The sequence below is a fragment of the Schistocerca cancellata genome, chromosome 4, assembly GCF_023864275.1.
Source record: "Schistocerca cancellata isolate TAMUIC-IGC-003103 chromosome 4, iqSchCanc2.1, whole genome shotgun sequence".
In the NCBI taxonomy this organism is placed as follows: Eukaryota; Metazoa; Arthropoda; class Insecta; order Orthoptera; family Acrididae; genus Schistocerca; species Schistocerca cancellata.
This window is the reverse complement of record NC_064629.1, coordinates 116,334,460-116,348,897: the sequence shown is the minus strand read 5'-3', so window position 1 is coordinate 116,348,897 and position 14,438 is coordinate 116,334,460. Positions and strand designations below refer to the sequence as shown.

At 39.9% G+C, this 14,438-nt stretch overlaps 1 protein-coding gene across 3 annotated transcripts in view; it reads left to right on the top strand.

Moving 5' to 3' along the window:
- Positions 1–245: 245 nt before the first annotated feature.
- LOC126183887 (neurogenic locus protein delta) overlaps positions 246–14,438 on the top strand; it is a 1,431,801-nt gene continuing 1,417,608 nt past the window's right edge. For all 3 annotated transcript variants that reach the window (XM_049926201.1, XM_049926198.1, XM_049926199.1), the window contains exon 1: positions 246–728. The gene's annotated coding sequence lies outside the window, so the exon portion shown is untranslated. The remainder of the gene's footprint in view (positions 729–14,438) is intronic.

Sequence of the window (14,438 nt, the reverse complement as noted above, 5' to 3'; positions counted from 1 at the left end):
AACAGTCGGCAGAAGCACGTGCTGCGGCGGCGGGAAAGTTTTGTGTCTGGAAGGTAAGAGCGCCCTCCCTGGCCCTCGTCGCAGGAGAAGCGTTCTAATTCTGTCCTGGCGTGCGGTGGTCCGGCCGCCGCCTCTGCCGAAATCCCAGTCGCAGCGAAGGTAGTGGCGCGCTAGCAGCGCCGGCCTTGACGCACGCGAGGCGACCATGCGCGTCCGTAGCACACGGCCAACTCGCGACTCTCCGCCCCCGCCGTCGCCCCCGCGCCGCGCGTCTACCGTTTGACACCGGCGATTCTATTGTCAGGGCACGCTTTCTTAGGTCACACTGCCGAAGGCACGCGCTTCGCTGGACGCTGAGGAATTTGAGACATGTGACACTGTGCCTTTCCTTGCGAAACTGTCACACGAACGGCACAGTTCTTCGTCTGCCAGAAAAAAAACAAGTTATTAAACGTGTGTGTGGTGGACTGTGCTCGTGTTTATATGCACAACGCTTAACTTTCGCACAGCGAGGGAGGTTGTAAACTGGCATTTTATTTATTCCTCATCAGAGGTGTCTGACAGCTTGTTCCATCATCAGATTACGCTCCTAGGAAGATCAGTGTTATACAGCTTCTTTCAGAAAAATAACTTTCTACCGCAGGTTTGTTAATCTGTCTGGATGAGCAGTTTCTTCCTCAGACAACAAGCAAACACGCGAGATCCCATTAAGGAAATATACGCCCTCGGTAAGTACTTATTTACAAATTTATTGAATCATTGAGCCTGAACTAGCCCCTTGAAACAGATTATCTTTTCCTACATATCTAAACGCAGAGAGTTCAAGTTAACTACTTAATTTTTCATACATTGCAAAGAGATACAAGCAATTACTGTTAGTACATTAACAGTGTCCGACTGTTTCAATGTCTTCACAAATAAAGTGTCATTTAATCTTTAAAACAAACGATGTATTGTAGTAACTACACACTTTCTTGTTCGTGTAATGATCAGCGCACATGATTCGAAGTCTCCGCGATGTATGCAGGGCGCTTGGTTAGCTTACGTATAGTCCCTGTTAATATATTGGAGTAGCTCATACAGTGAAGTAGAGTAGGAATTCGAACCAGAAATACTACCGTTGTACCACCCTAATAACGCGTAGGCCCTACTATATTTCTCAACGCATTTCGTGATCGGTACGAATGCAGTTGCAGTGAAGGACGTTCGAAAGCCACGTCACCGCTTTTAAAAGTGCGTGTGGACGAAAATAAGGCAGCGATTGTGTTGACAGAAGACCAACTTCCTCGTTCAACAACCTACGAAGCTTAGTAGCGCAGCTATAATTTACGCGGAACACGGTTTTCTAGAAAATGGAAGCCGCGTGTGCCGCAGCCAGCTAGTATAATTCTTGCTGGCGGCCTTCCTACGGACGCTGCGAGTAATCTTCGCAGAATGGCGTCATCCATGGGGAAGGGGGTGTGGCCACGACGCCGTTCGGTTGCGCAAGCGGCTGTCACGCCCTCTGCTCGCTGGGACATAAACGTAGCTGTTGGCTGATTTTCATATACGTATGTTACAACGAAATAATAGCTGTATGTATACAAAATATGTTGCGCTGGAAATCGAGTATGGCGAATGGAATGAAATACAGAGAAATGAAATGTGTTGTTTCAGAAGGGGATTTTCTTCAGTTTTCTGGGTATATAATGAATGATTTTCTAGTAAACTGTCCCGATCCACACACAGAATAATGAGACATGAGACGAAAGAACAAACGTCATCATTCTGCAATAGACAGGAACAGACTCAGTCTGTTGATACATTATATTTTGCTACACTCCATATTATAATATACGTCGTTATACCTGTGAGTTCTAGAATGAATATTTGGTTAATAACCTGACTTGTAATCGTTTTTTCCCCACAGTCACTTGAAATTCTTCTTTTCTAAGGTGATGATCCGCCAACCTTCGATGTAAATTATGTAGGGATTAACCAATGGTAGAACTGCGATTTTAAATACTGTAAAGATCATGTTTCATTGTTTGGCGTCGCGTTATTCGGGAGCTACGTTATTCGTTCCGTCTGAACCTCACACAAATCTAAAATAAATTATTTTAGGTTTTATGAAGCCCCCATTAACATTAAATTCTGGGTTTTTGGATGTTCGTCGTTGAAATCAGTTCTAAGATATCTGTGTTGTCTCGAAAGACGCTAGAATTTCGACGATATTTTCGACGCTGTATGCACTACCCTTGACATCGTAATTAGTGGTAACAAAATATTAGCGTCTGTATTTCAGGAAGAGTAGCGTAAGTCTTACCTAATTAACGTTTATTACTAATGTTTGTCCCAAGAACGACTACCATCGCCAGGTGTTCATGGAAATCGCACTAAATTAAATGGGTAATAATTAATTACACTGAGTGGATAACAGCAAATAACCGAATTTTTTGTGTGAGAAGTTAATTTCAAATTACTAACAATGGCATGGAATGAGACAATTTTTGCTGACTTCTTGTTTTTAGGAATCATCCTAGCAGTCGTTTCTAATCATCTGGAAAAACTGTCTGCGTTACTGCCTTTGCTAGCAAGGAGATATAATAGTGTGACAAGCTATGTTCTGATTAATTGTTATTAGTCTCAGTGTGGAGGCTGAACAACTTAACATGGACAGCCCAAGTATTTCGTTTCAGAATTCTTGCTAAGTCGTAGACATAGTGACATTTTATGTCGTATTTTGCAATACCATTCATATGCTGACAAAAAACATACAGATTCTTGTTAATAATCAGCCACCGTTATCATAAGCGTGGAGACAACGCATCGTTTCCGGTATCGGGCCTAGTCTTGTACCACAAAGATTGTGTTTTAAGAGGAGAAGAGACAGCGTTTGTCGAAAATCTTGGCACTTATATTTAAAGAATTAGCTTGCGGTTATTGCGAACATTTCACTGTAAACCATGACGACCATTATATCGCTGAACTCCTCTTCCAACAGATTTACAATGCCATTAAAAAAAGTATATTGCTCAATTTAAAAGAAAACACAGTTGGTTCAGTAATTCTGTACGTAGATATGATATAAATGTTACCCATACAACAGATTACTTACCCCTTACATACTGTCATTGGCTAAATACTTCGTCTCGATTTCTAGAACCGTTTGTTATTTATTCGAGGTGTTCAGGTTACATAGTTCACCTCATATAAAGAATGTTGATTAACAATTGTAATCGCACTGAGTCGACATACCGCGTCATCAGTAATAGCTTCAGTACTGTTGGTAATACTGTGGTTATTGAAACAGGAAAACGTACATAACCACCTTCATTTCCTATATTTTCCATTCGGGCTCATTATGGAATCATCACTTTCTTCCTGCACTTCACTAATCCCTTCATCACTGCATGGTTATTAAAATCAGTTATCTCAAAAGCAGTACATTTCCTGACAGCTGAGATAACCTTAGATTCTGGATGTGGATGTTGGAAGAAGCTGCGAATCCAGCCAGTTCCACTTAATACTTACTTGATCACAGTAGACCTCTTGAACGTCTCTTCGAAGTAGGGATCATGAAATACGCAATTGAACAACGATGTTTTAGGAAATAATCTGTGTTACCTTTGAAGGAACCATTCCATTATTCTCCTGAAATGATTTAGGAAACCACCAAAAGTCCAAAACCAGATAACAGTGTAGACATTTGAACCCACTTCTCCAGAACAGGGATGATGGCAGTTCTGCGAACCCATGCAATAGAGCTAAGATGGAATATGATATATGGAATGGATTGGCGTGGCGTCATACTTAGAGCCCTCCGATCCAGCATAAAGGTGAATTTCTTACGTTCCTTACCAACGTTTAAAATGACATTACCTGAACGGAATGTAAGGCTGTGCACGAAAGCGTCCTGGTTAAAGTATCTGAATGGACCATCGAGATAGAACAACATCTTACTGAGAGTCGCGCAGTGATCAGTGCTCAAGATTTCCAGGTGGAAATCACATCTTTCAGTTCAGCTTCGTTCAGAGGTACGTTTTTACATGCACCGATACTGTTTAAAAATGCCACAGAAATAGCATACACTTAATTTACCACATACCTACCACTGTACGTAGTCGTCCTATGTCAACGCAGTTGTTACTAGCCCCCATAATTGCTGTTTTACTTTCTTGGTGAACCGGAATCCTGAATGACGCCGATTTCGTAAATTTATAATTGTGAAGCATCAATTTTGTTTAGGAGTAATAATGCACTCCATCCGTGATGACAAAAAATTGAGGTTCACTTTTCGAGACCTTCGCCATATACTTTAACCAGTTTACGGTAGATGGCACACTATCTAAGCTTTAAGTCTGCAGTAAATGAATGCCGCATCTGATTTCATAACCGACGGTACTGCAATCGAGGTGCTCACTGTCTCAGCTTGTTACACACACGAAGTGTATAGGTCCTTGCGGTAAACGATGCCTGCATTAAACAGTAACTTATGCATAATACAAATTCTTTCCTGAATTTTATCCATAATGGATGCAATTAACTCAGTGACTGTTCCTTCACAGGGTGTGAAATAATAACAGCTAACACTCACAGAAGAATTTGATTTCATTTAACGCCCCACCGGTTTCGAGCTTGTGCTCATCTTCACTTGATTTTGTATTCAGTTACCTATTTCAGTGTTTGAGTTTACTGTTTAAATAAAAAGCAAATCATGTGATCGTGAATAATTAGATCCAGCTGAAGCTATTAGAAGTTGCTAAGCGACATTTGTTGAAAAGTACTGTAGTACTTCGATGCTGTACAATACATATCGCTAAACAACTTCCACTTGTTTCAATCGCTTTTGTTATGTCACCATCACATTATTTGTATCTTTATATTTAAACAGTGGTCTCCAACAGTGAGTGCTGAAATATGTAAGTGAGTGTAAAACCACTTGAAGAAGGGCACAGTCCCGAAACCGGTCGTGCATTAAATGGAGACACCTTTCGTGCCTAGTAGCGGTTATTATTCTATACCTTGCAGATCCTTTTTTGTCCTTCCAGAGATCTTCATAATTGTGTGATTTTGTTTGCCACTTACAAAAGTTTTTATTTATCGATTATGTAGCTGATCTGTCACTGTGTATGATAGTTATATGGAAGAAAGGTGTTCGATCGTTACTGCCGTCAAAGATATTTTCCTGCTGCAGTGGTTGAAATGGAGTCGACTCAGCTTCGTAACATTAACTTATTAGTTAGTTGTAGGAAGGGAAGCAGCCCCTTTTTGACAACCGTGGATTTTTAACCAGGAGAGCCCGCATCTCGTGGTCGTGCGGTAGCGTTCTCGCTTCCCACGCCTGGGTTCCCGGGTTCGATTCCCGGCGGGGTCAGGGATTTTCTCTGCCTCGTGATGGCTGGGTGTTGTGTGCTGTCCTTAGGTTAGTTAGGTTTAAGTAGTTCTAAGTTCTAGGGGACTGATGACCATAGATGTTAAGTCCCATAGTGCTCAGAGCCATTTGAACCATTTTTTTTAACCAGGAGACGGTGTGATGAGTATACAACCTCAGCCGCAGATGGGTTGACCTACAGGGTCCAAATATATATTTATAATTTCCCGATACGAGGGATCTTACAGCGATTTGATAATGCTCGTATGAAAAACTAGTTAAAATCGTAATTAATAGTAGCCGACAGCTGTTTTTTATGAAGGTATTCACCATTGTAAATAATCGAGCACTTTATCGCCTAGTTCCCATAGTTACCGCATATGACAATGGAGACGGACGTTTTATTTCACCTATTCCGGAAACCAGAAAGTAATAAACGTATTATTGTTCGTATAAAACTAAAAAAAATGAAATATAGGAACTTCGCTTGAGTTTGACGTTGGTTGATAGCCTGTGTCTTACCCGCAAAAGCGAATCAGAAATAGTGGATACATATTTAAATATTTTATCTTTGCAACGTTTCTGACAACAGACAATGCTGTTGTTGGAGCTGTTGAAGAAGCAGCAAATTTGTTGAGTGGATCTTTTCAAAGATCAAGAGGCACAACTAATCGCAAGAAATAAAAAGAAAGTCGAGGAACTACACGCCAAAAACAAAGTGCTAAACAAATGCGCTTAATCTGCTTACACAAATGTATGATGTATGAGGTAATGCATGACAGTGTGCAGTACATATTGGCTATATTGATAGGCATTGATAGGCTTCAGCATAGATAAATGAGGATGGAAAATAGCCGAGGTAGAATTAAAATCATTGCCTGTCTGAATAGTGTCGGAAATTCCCGTTACAGACTTCTAGGACTTGTAGAGAGGAGTTAGTACATCGTATTTTGAATAGGAACCCGTGTCCGGAAACGTCATCCAACGAGACCACAGAGCGTCAAAGTTATAGGCGCGGGCGTCTGTAAATGTATGTATATACGGGGTGATTCCGTGATGATGTTACAGACTTTCTAGGATGATGGAGAATGATAAATTTATTAATTTGAAGTAAGGATCCCCGTACCAGAAACGAACGAGTCGAAAGTTATAAACGAAAACCGTTCCGATACCTCTGACAGTTGAATACATGTACCAGTTCTTGTGTTGCAAAGAGTGTAGGGCTGGTAACTTCCAGAGGTGGTAGTGTGGACAAAAATGGGAAAAAATGTTCAATAAGCGTGGGCTCTAAATTGCATACCTGAGGAGCTATGACCATTCGTTCATCTTCGCTAATGTGAAATACATCTCTGCTGAGCAAGTGTTCATAGCTGTTAAGGTACGCACTTTAGAGCCCACGTTTATTGGACATTTTTTCTCGTTTTTGTCCACATTACCACCACTGAAATTTACCAATCCTACACTCTTCGCAACACAAGAACCGGTGCATGTATTCAACTGTCAGAGGTATCAGACGGTTTTCGTTTATAGTTTTCGACCCGTTCGTTTCCGGTATAGGGATCCTTACTTCAAATTAATACATTTATCGTTCTCCATCATCCTAGAAAATTTGTAACATCGTCACGGAATCACCCCGTGTAGACGTACATTCACAGACGCCCGCGCCTATAACTTTGACGCTCTGTAGTCTCGTTGGATGACGTTTCAGGACATGAGTTCCTATTCAAAATACGATGTACTCACTGCCCTCTACAAGTCCTAGAAGTCTGAAACGGGAATTTCCGACCACCCTGTATGAGTTTGAATTCCTAAAACTGTGCATAGTGAGCAGAATACTACATTAGCGTATGAAATCCACAACTCGTGTTAAATTGCGATGATGACATTAGGGTTCGTTGCTGTGATGTTGCGTACGTACTGTCACAGGAAACCACCACTCAAGCAAACACTTGGAGGCAAATTTATGGAAGTGCATGTTCAGTCAATATGACCCCGTTTCTAAGGACGTAAGCGCGAAGTTAACGAACAGCCAACAGTAGTTCACTCCGCGCATAGCGATAAACTAAGCAATTCTTGTGTCCCGGGAATAGAACTTGAAATTCTGTTTCCGGTTGACAGTGGTCGACGTGCGTTTTCTGCGCCCACATATGAGCCGCTGAATACAAACACTACAGTATGCCGGATTCAGCGACTGTAAATGCGTGTAACTCTCACCACTGACGCTATTGCTGGTATTAAGCCACATCTGAGAGACATGCGGTTTAGTTTCTGAGTGGTAACGTCTGTACCGTGCGATGTTGAAGCAATTATAGCTTAATTTTTATTTCTAACAGGGTACAGCAAACTTTTTCGTTAACGAAACAACCTTATTATGCTCTGGAAAATGAAAATTCTGTATTTTCATGCAGGAAATACGTATACGTTCGTTATATTACGTAAGACACATAGATTTGGAAAAACTAAATGTTGATCCTGCATAACTTGAAACTGGATACATTCAGGGATGGAAAATTTATATCTTTTTTGAACTGCCTGTTTATTTACTTTCTCTGAGCTACAAAAAAATTCTCAGTTATGGTAAAATCGTTCGTTATGTTGTAAAAAAAGCCAGGTGCACCGCATCGATAGATCACGCGTCAGAAACCCCACACTGTGTATATTTCTCACTTTTTAATTATTTGTCTCTCTCTTTCTCTTATTGTTATTCGCGTTTTTGAGATTGTCACATGATGGGCGTTCCCCCACCCAGATCATAGTATTATTGCTTTCTGTTGCTGAAGCACTATTTACCCTTCGATGATGTGTCGCGTCTTCCATTTCTGCGAATGATGTAAATTTTGTTCTTTATATTTTAATGTTTTAAATGTCTATGTGTCACGTTTATGATACCAAAATAAAGAACCGCCTATTGTCACCCAGTACACGGATTCGTTATGAATTTGCATCAACTACTAACCCGGAAGCTAGCGAACTATAAATTTACCTACACGAGCTGGTCGTAGTAAATGTAACTTAATTATGGCTACCGCAAGATTTCTCCAGAAACAGACTTATTTGATAAGGCTCCATTCGAAGTAAGTTTAGACTTCGCGTCTATGTATATAGACCAATATATCTACTGGAACATAAATCATATGAATCAGTCTAGAGCTTTGAGTGGGAGATGTACGATCAATCCATCTCTCAAATTTATCCAAGGCCATAAATATCGTAAGTGTTTGTTACCACAAACAAAATGATATCATGGAGATCGATATCAACGTCATAGGAGAGGTGGTGTAATGGGCACACACTGATCTTTTTTTCCTTATTGGCACAATTTCTTTTTCATCTACTTCAGACTTGCTAAATACATTCTATGACATGTCTTTCATCTACGTATCATATAATTTTTGGGGTACTTTGCATGACACAAAAAGTAATTGTTTTATGGGACCTTAAACGTTCTGCGAAAAAAACTGTGGTTGTAATATGAGCCTCATGCTACAAACTTATAAACTTACGAGAAAGACACTTTTATTAAATCAGATATTGTTATAAAACATAATGTAGAAATCTTCTTGAAGATCGCCCCATATTTTGCTGACTTCTTTAGACCCATTCTTTGCTTGATAGTGTCTTTAAAACTCTTATCTTTTTTCGTTTATCCCTAGTCATTCTTTTTTGTTTCCTCCTACGCGTCAACTCTTTACGAGACTTCTGAAACATAAAACTGAACAGGAAATATGTAGCGATTATAATTTGTGCCCATTTATGTCATTTACATTGGGGGTTCACACTGCCAGTGCCAAGAGGGTTCATAATATCAACACCGCCATGTTTGTAAACAAAAATTTAACTTCGTCTAATATCAATATAAAGTACAACATTAATACTGGAATATAACGCTTGATGTAGCTGAAACATTAGAAAATTATCATAACGAGTATTTACGTAGGAACAGCTTTAGTAGTACTGGGAAAAACCGCCAGTACTCTAAATTTTTGTGCGTTGTGAAAACAAGACAAGCAAGATAATCTAAATGGTGACCTAACTGTTAAAACTTGCTACTGTGTCAGGGCGTTCTATTGACGTTACTACGAACTGGTGCTTGGAATGAGAAACTCACCACCAGAATGCGCGGCTTTATTTATTGGATATTGCGGGGGCCCAAGTTGCTAGAAGGCGCCCTCAGTACCATCCTTACCCCTGCTATAATATGATTTCTAGGTTTTCTGCAGCCCTAAGCAGACGCAGTTATTTGCACTCTAATTCTTTCTTTTCGTATTTTAACTTATTGAGTTACAGTGTTAGAATATCACGGTTCGAGAGCTTGTACGATATGCTTCTGATTTGGAAGTTACAACTCAAAATAACGTTACAATTACGCCCTTAACTGCAAACAATTCTTTTCGGAATAAAACATTTGTATGTGTCATAAATAATGACAGAGTATGCAGTTCTGTGCAATAAAAAAATGAAATGATCGTGTGGCATTCTTGGTCGAAAGGCATCATGCGAGGAAGTTCGGTCGCCGAGTTGCAAGTCTTATTTTAGTCGACCCCACATTGGGCGACTTGCGTGACTACGAGCGGAGAAAAATCCACAAGCCTGCTGGGAATCGAACCCGGACCCGATGCATCGTAGGGCAACACGGTACCACTCAACTGAGCTGGCGGACGTTGTCCAATGAATCACATAGCTGGAGACCGTGGCTGTTATCTGAAACAAAGTGTTGGTGGTACACGGCACAGGTGGGCAACTGGCTGTCAAAAACACGTGTTTTGAGGCATAATTTACTGGCGTGGCCTGTCGGGAAAGGGATGCCGCTCATAACGGAACGCTACCCTATAAAAATTAACATCGCAGACGATATAGGTTCGACTAGTCTAGGAGGGATGCTATCGTGTCACGTTACGAGGTGGCTCGCGGGTCATCGAACGTTGCCCATGCCTGGTGTATAGCAACCACCCACAGATTTGTTTTAAGTCACTTACTTCAAAAAATACCGTTGCCGGTTTCGAATTTGTACAGTTCATTAGACGGCTTTCAAATTTTCGTTAGAATATATGATACACTGATTTGCCCTACGATAAACAACAATTGACATTTACAGACGTGTAATAAAGATGTTTGCCCTACAGTCTTGTGTTAAAAGGCAACTTATCCGATATTTTTTCCCACAGCTTTCTTCCAACGAATCATATTCGCAATGTTGTTTGTATTTTCCCAACCACATACGTCGTTTGGCGTTATTAAAAACTTTCTTTTGGTCACAAAACGAACTTTCATTGCGCACAAGTTTCGGCTTACAACATATGAAAACAAATTCGCAGTTTACAAGGTACTAGAGTGTAAAAAGTGCCGCGATTCAGTGATACAGAGATATGGCTTTTTGGGAAAAGAAACGTAAATTACTGTTGTTTTAAATTGAAAAGCTATTTTGCATTAAATGTATGACATTAAATACAGTAGATAAATATGATTTTGTAAACTGCAGAGGTAAAAATTTATTTTACACCACCTCAGAGAATAAATGCAGATAAGAAAGTGTGTGAAATCCTTATGTGCTATTTGGACAGTGGTGATAATAATACATTAAAATTTTTCCATATTAATTTAGTGCCATCAATATTATTCACTATTGTAGATACATACACGTACAATATTATAAGATATGTTACTTGATCTGCAGGTATGTACAGAAAAATTATTTATATTGGAACGTGTCAAGTACTTCCTGGAAGTTTCTCAGGAAAGGAGTATTAGTTAACTTAGATTGCTCATTAAGCATATTATCGAAGAAATGATTTTAAGTGTGTGTGTGTATTTCTGTTTCTTCCAGCAGATTATTAGTGGCTCCTTTTTTTTCTTCGTATAACGTTGTATCGCAGTTCTTTGACACTCTTGTACCTTGTAAACTCGACATTTGTTTTCGCAAGTTGTGAGTCAAAACATGTGGTAGGCATTGGAAATACGTTTTGTGAACAAACGGAAGTATTTAATAATGGAAAACAACATATTAGATGATGAAAATACAAACAACATTGCGAATATGATTCGATGGTAGAAAACTGTGAAAACAAATGTTGCAGACGGACCTTTCACGTAAGTTGCATTCTGACACAAGTTTTAGCACAACCATCTTGATTATACGTTTGTAACCGTGAATTATTGTTTATCCTAGGGCAACGTATCAGTAAACCAATACATCGTATGGTCTGACGAAAGCATGAACGTCGTCTAATGATGAATTGCATAAAGTCGAAACTGGTAACGGCATTTTTTGAACGAATTATCATAAAATCAATTTGTGGCTGGCTGTTGTACACCATCAACATTTTATTAATGACCGGGTAGCCCTAATAACCCTTAATTGAGGATGAATTGCACTTACTGTTTCACGGCTACATCATAAACCACATCCTTCTTCTACACTGCGTCTTCTGTAGTTATAAATGTGTTCTATCTCGGAAACCATTCAGAATGGCGCATATGTCCATATCAAGTTTATTGTTTCAAATTAGAGTCCCTGTCGTATCCATGAATATTGACCATTACTCCTAGGACAACTTGTATGCTCCACAAGTCACTATACATTGCACGACGCAGGGTACGTGATACAAGTATTATCGGTTTTCTGTCCTATTACATTATCGTAAGATGCGATTGAAAAATAAATGTCTTAATCTCTCTGTAAACCCTCTTATCTTAGTCTCATGATCCCTGCGCGAGACATAATTTGGTGGCAGCATACTGGGTGCACAGTCTTCTTCGAATGTTGGTTCTCCAAATTTACCCAACAAGTTTTCGCGAGAACTGCATTGTTTTTATTCCAAAGATTCCCATTTAAATTCCCCCAGCACTTTTTTGCAGTTTCATATGGGGTGCGCCGACCTGCTATGATTCCAGCATCCCGTCTCTGAATTCATTCGATGCGTTTTGTCATGCCTATTTGATACTGACTTCAAATACTATAAAAATACTATAGAATTGGATGTAACAGCTTCTTGTATGCGATTTCTTTTACCGGTTCATTGCTTTTTCCTGGATCACTTCCAACAAATCTAGGTCTGCCATTCGCCTACCCTAGTACTGATTTTACGTGATCGTCACATTTCATATCGCTTCTGAGCTTTATAATCAAATACATGTACGATGCAACGTGCGCAACTTGTTCACCGCTCTTCTTGCAATCAGATACTACCGAGCTCTTTCCCTTTGCAATAGCGATAGCAGCCTTTCATTGCAAAAAGTGAGAAGTTTGAGTCTTTCTGTGTTTCCTTAGTACCGTCCAACGACTATTCTTCTATGTGGGCAATTCAGTTCGGCGGCGAACAATCTTAATGTGCGTTGATCCTACCTGATAGCTCGTTTATGTAATTTCAATCATTAGACGCTATATTGGGCAGAGCTGATATTACTTTCTTTGTTGATTACCGTTCACCGTCCTGTACAAGTCACTGGATTCTTTTAGTCAATTATTCATTGACCCAATTATATATTTGCGAAAATATTCCATAGAGACTTATCTTCCTGAGTTGTATCACTTTTTCGAATACCTTTCGCAGATCTGAGAAGACGAAATCTTCCTGTTCATTTGCATCTATAGTGTGCAAGATGTCATGTATGACTATAGTAAGATGTGTTTCACGCAACTGATATTCCTGAATCTGAGAAGCTTGCTTCCTCTTCGCTGAGGACAATCTAACAGAACTGGATCAATCTGGAAACAATGTCGACCGAAACTAATAATATCCCGCACACAGGTGTAGAATAAATCTTCTCATACGCTATTTTTAAATGAAACGGGTCAAACTTTACATGTAGTTCGATTAAAAGAAGCCCCTACCTCATGTTGTTGTTGTTGTGGTCATCAGTCCTGAGACTGGTTTGATGCAGCTCTCCATGCTACTCTATCCTGTGCAAGCTTCTTCATCTCCCAGTACCTGCTGCAACCTACATCCTTCTGAATCTGCTTAGTGTATTCATCTCTTGGTCTCCCCCTACGATTTTTACCCTCCACGCTGCCCTCCAATACTAAATTGGTGATCCCTTGATGTCTCAGAACATGTCCTACCAACCGATCCCTTCTTCTGGTCAAGTTGTGCCACAAACTTCTCTTCTCCCCAATCCTATTCAATACTTCCTCATTAGTTATGTGATCTACCCATCTAATCTTCAGCATTCTTCTGTAGCACCACATTTCGAAAGCTTCTATTCTCTTCTTGTCCAAACTATTTACCGTCCATGTTTCACTTCCATACATGGCTACACTCCATACAAATACTTTCAGAAATGACTTCCTGACACTTAAATCTATACTCGATGTTAACAAATTTCTCTTCTTGAGAAACGCTTTCCTTGCCATTGCCAGTCTACATTTTATATCCTCTCTACTTCGACCATCATCAGTTATTTTGCACCCCAAATAGCAAAACTCCTTTACTACTTTAAGTGTCTCATTTCCTAATCTAATTCCCTCAACATCACCCGACTTAATTCGACTACATTCCATTATCCTCGTTTTGTTTTTGTTGATGTTCATCTTATATCCTCCCTTCAAGACACCATCCATTCCGTTCAACTGCTCTTCCAAGTCCATTGCTGTCTCTGACAGAATTACAATGTCATCGGCGAACCTCAAAGTTTTTATTTCTTCTCCATGGATTTTAATACCTACTCCGAATTTTTCTTTTGTTTCCTTTACTGCTTGCTCAATATACAGATTGAATAACATCGGGGAGAGGCTACAACCCTATCTTACTCCCTTCCCAACCACTGCTTCCCTTTCATGTCCCTCGACTCTTATAACTGCCATCTGGTTTCTGTACAAATTGTAAATAGCCTTTCGCTCCCTGTATTTTACCCCTGCCACCTTTAGAATTTGAAAGAGAGTATTCCAGTCAACATTGTCAAAAGCTTTCTCTAAGTCTACAAATGCTAGAAATGTAGGTTTGCCTTTCCTTAATCTTTCTTCTAAGATCAGTCGTAAGGTCAGTATTGCCTCACGTGTTCCAGTATTTCTACGGAATCCAAACTGATCTTCCCCGAGGTCGGCTTCTACTAGTTTTTCCATTCGTCTGTAGAGAATTCGTGTTAGTAT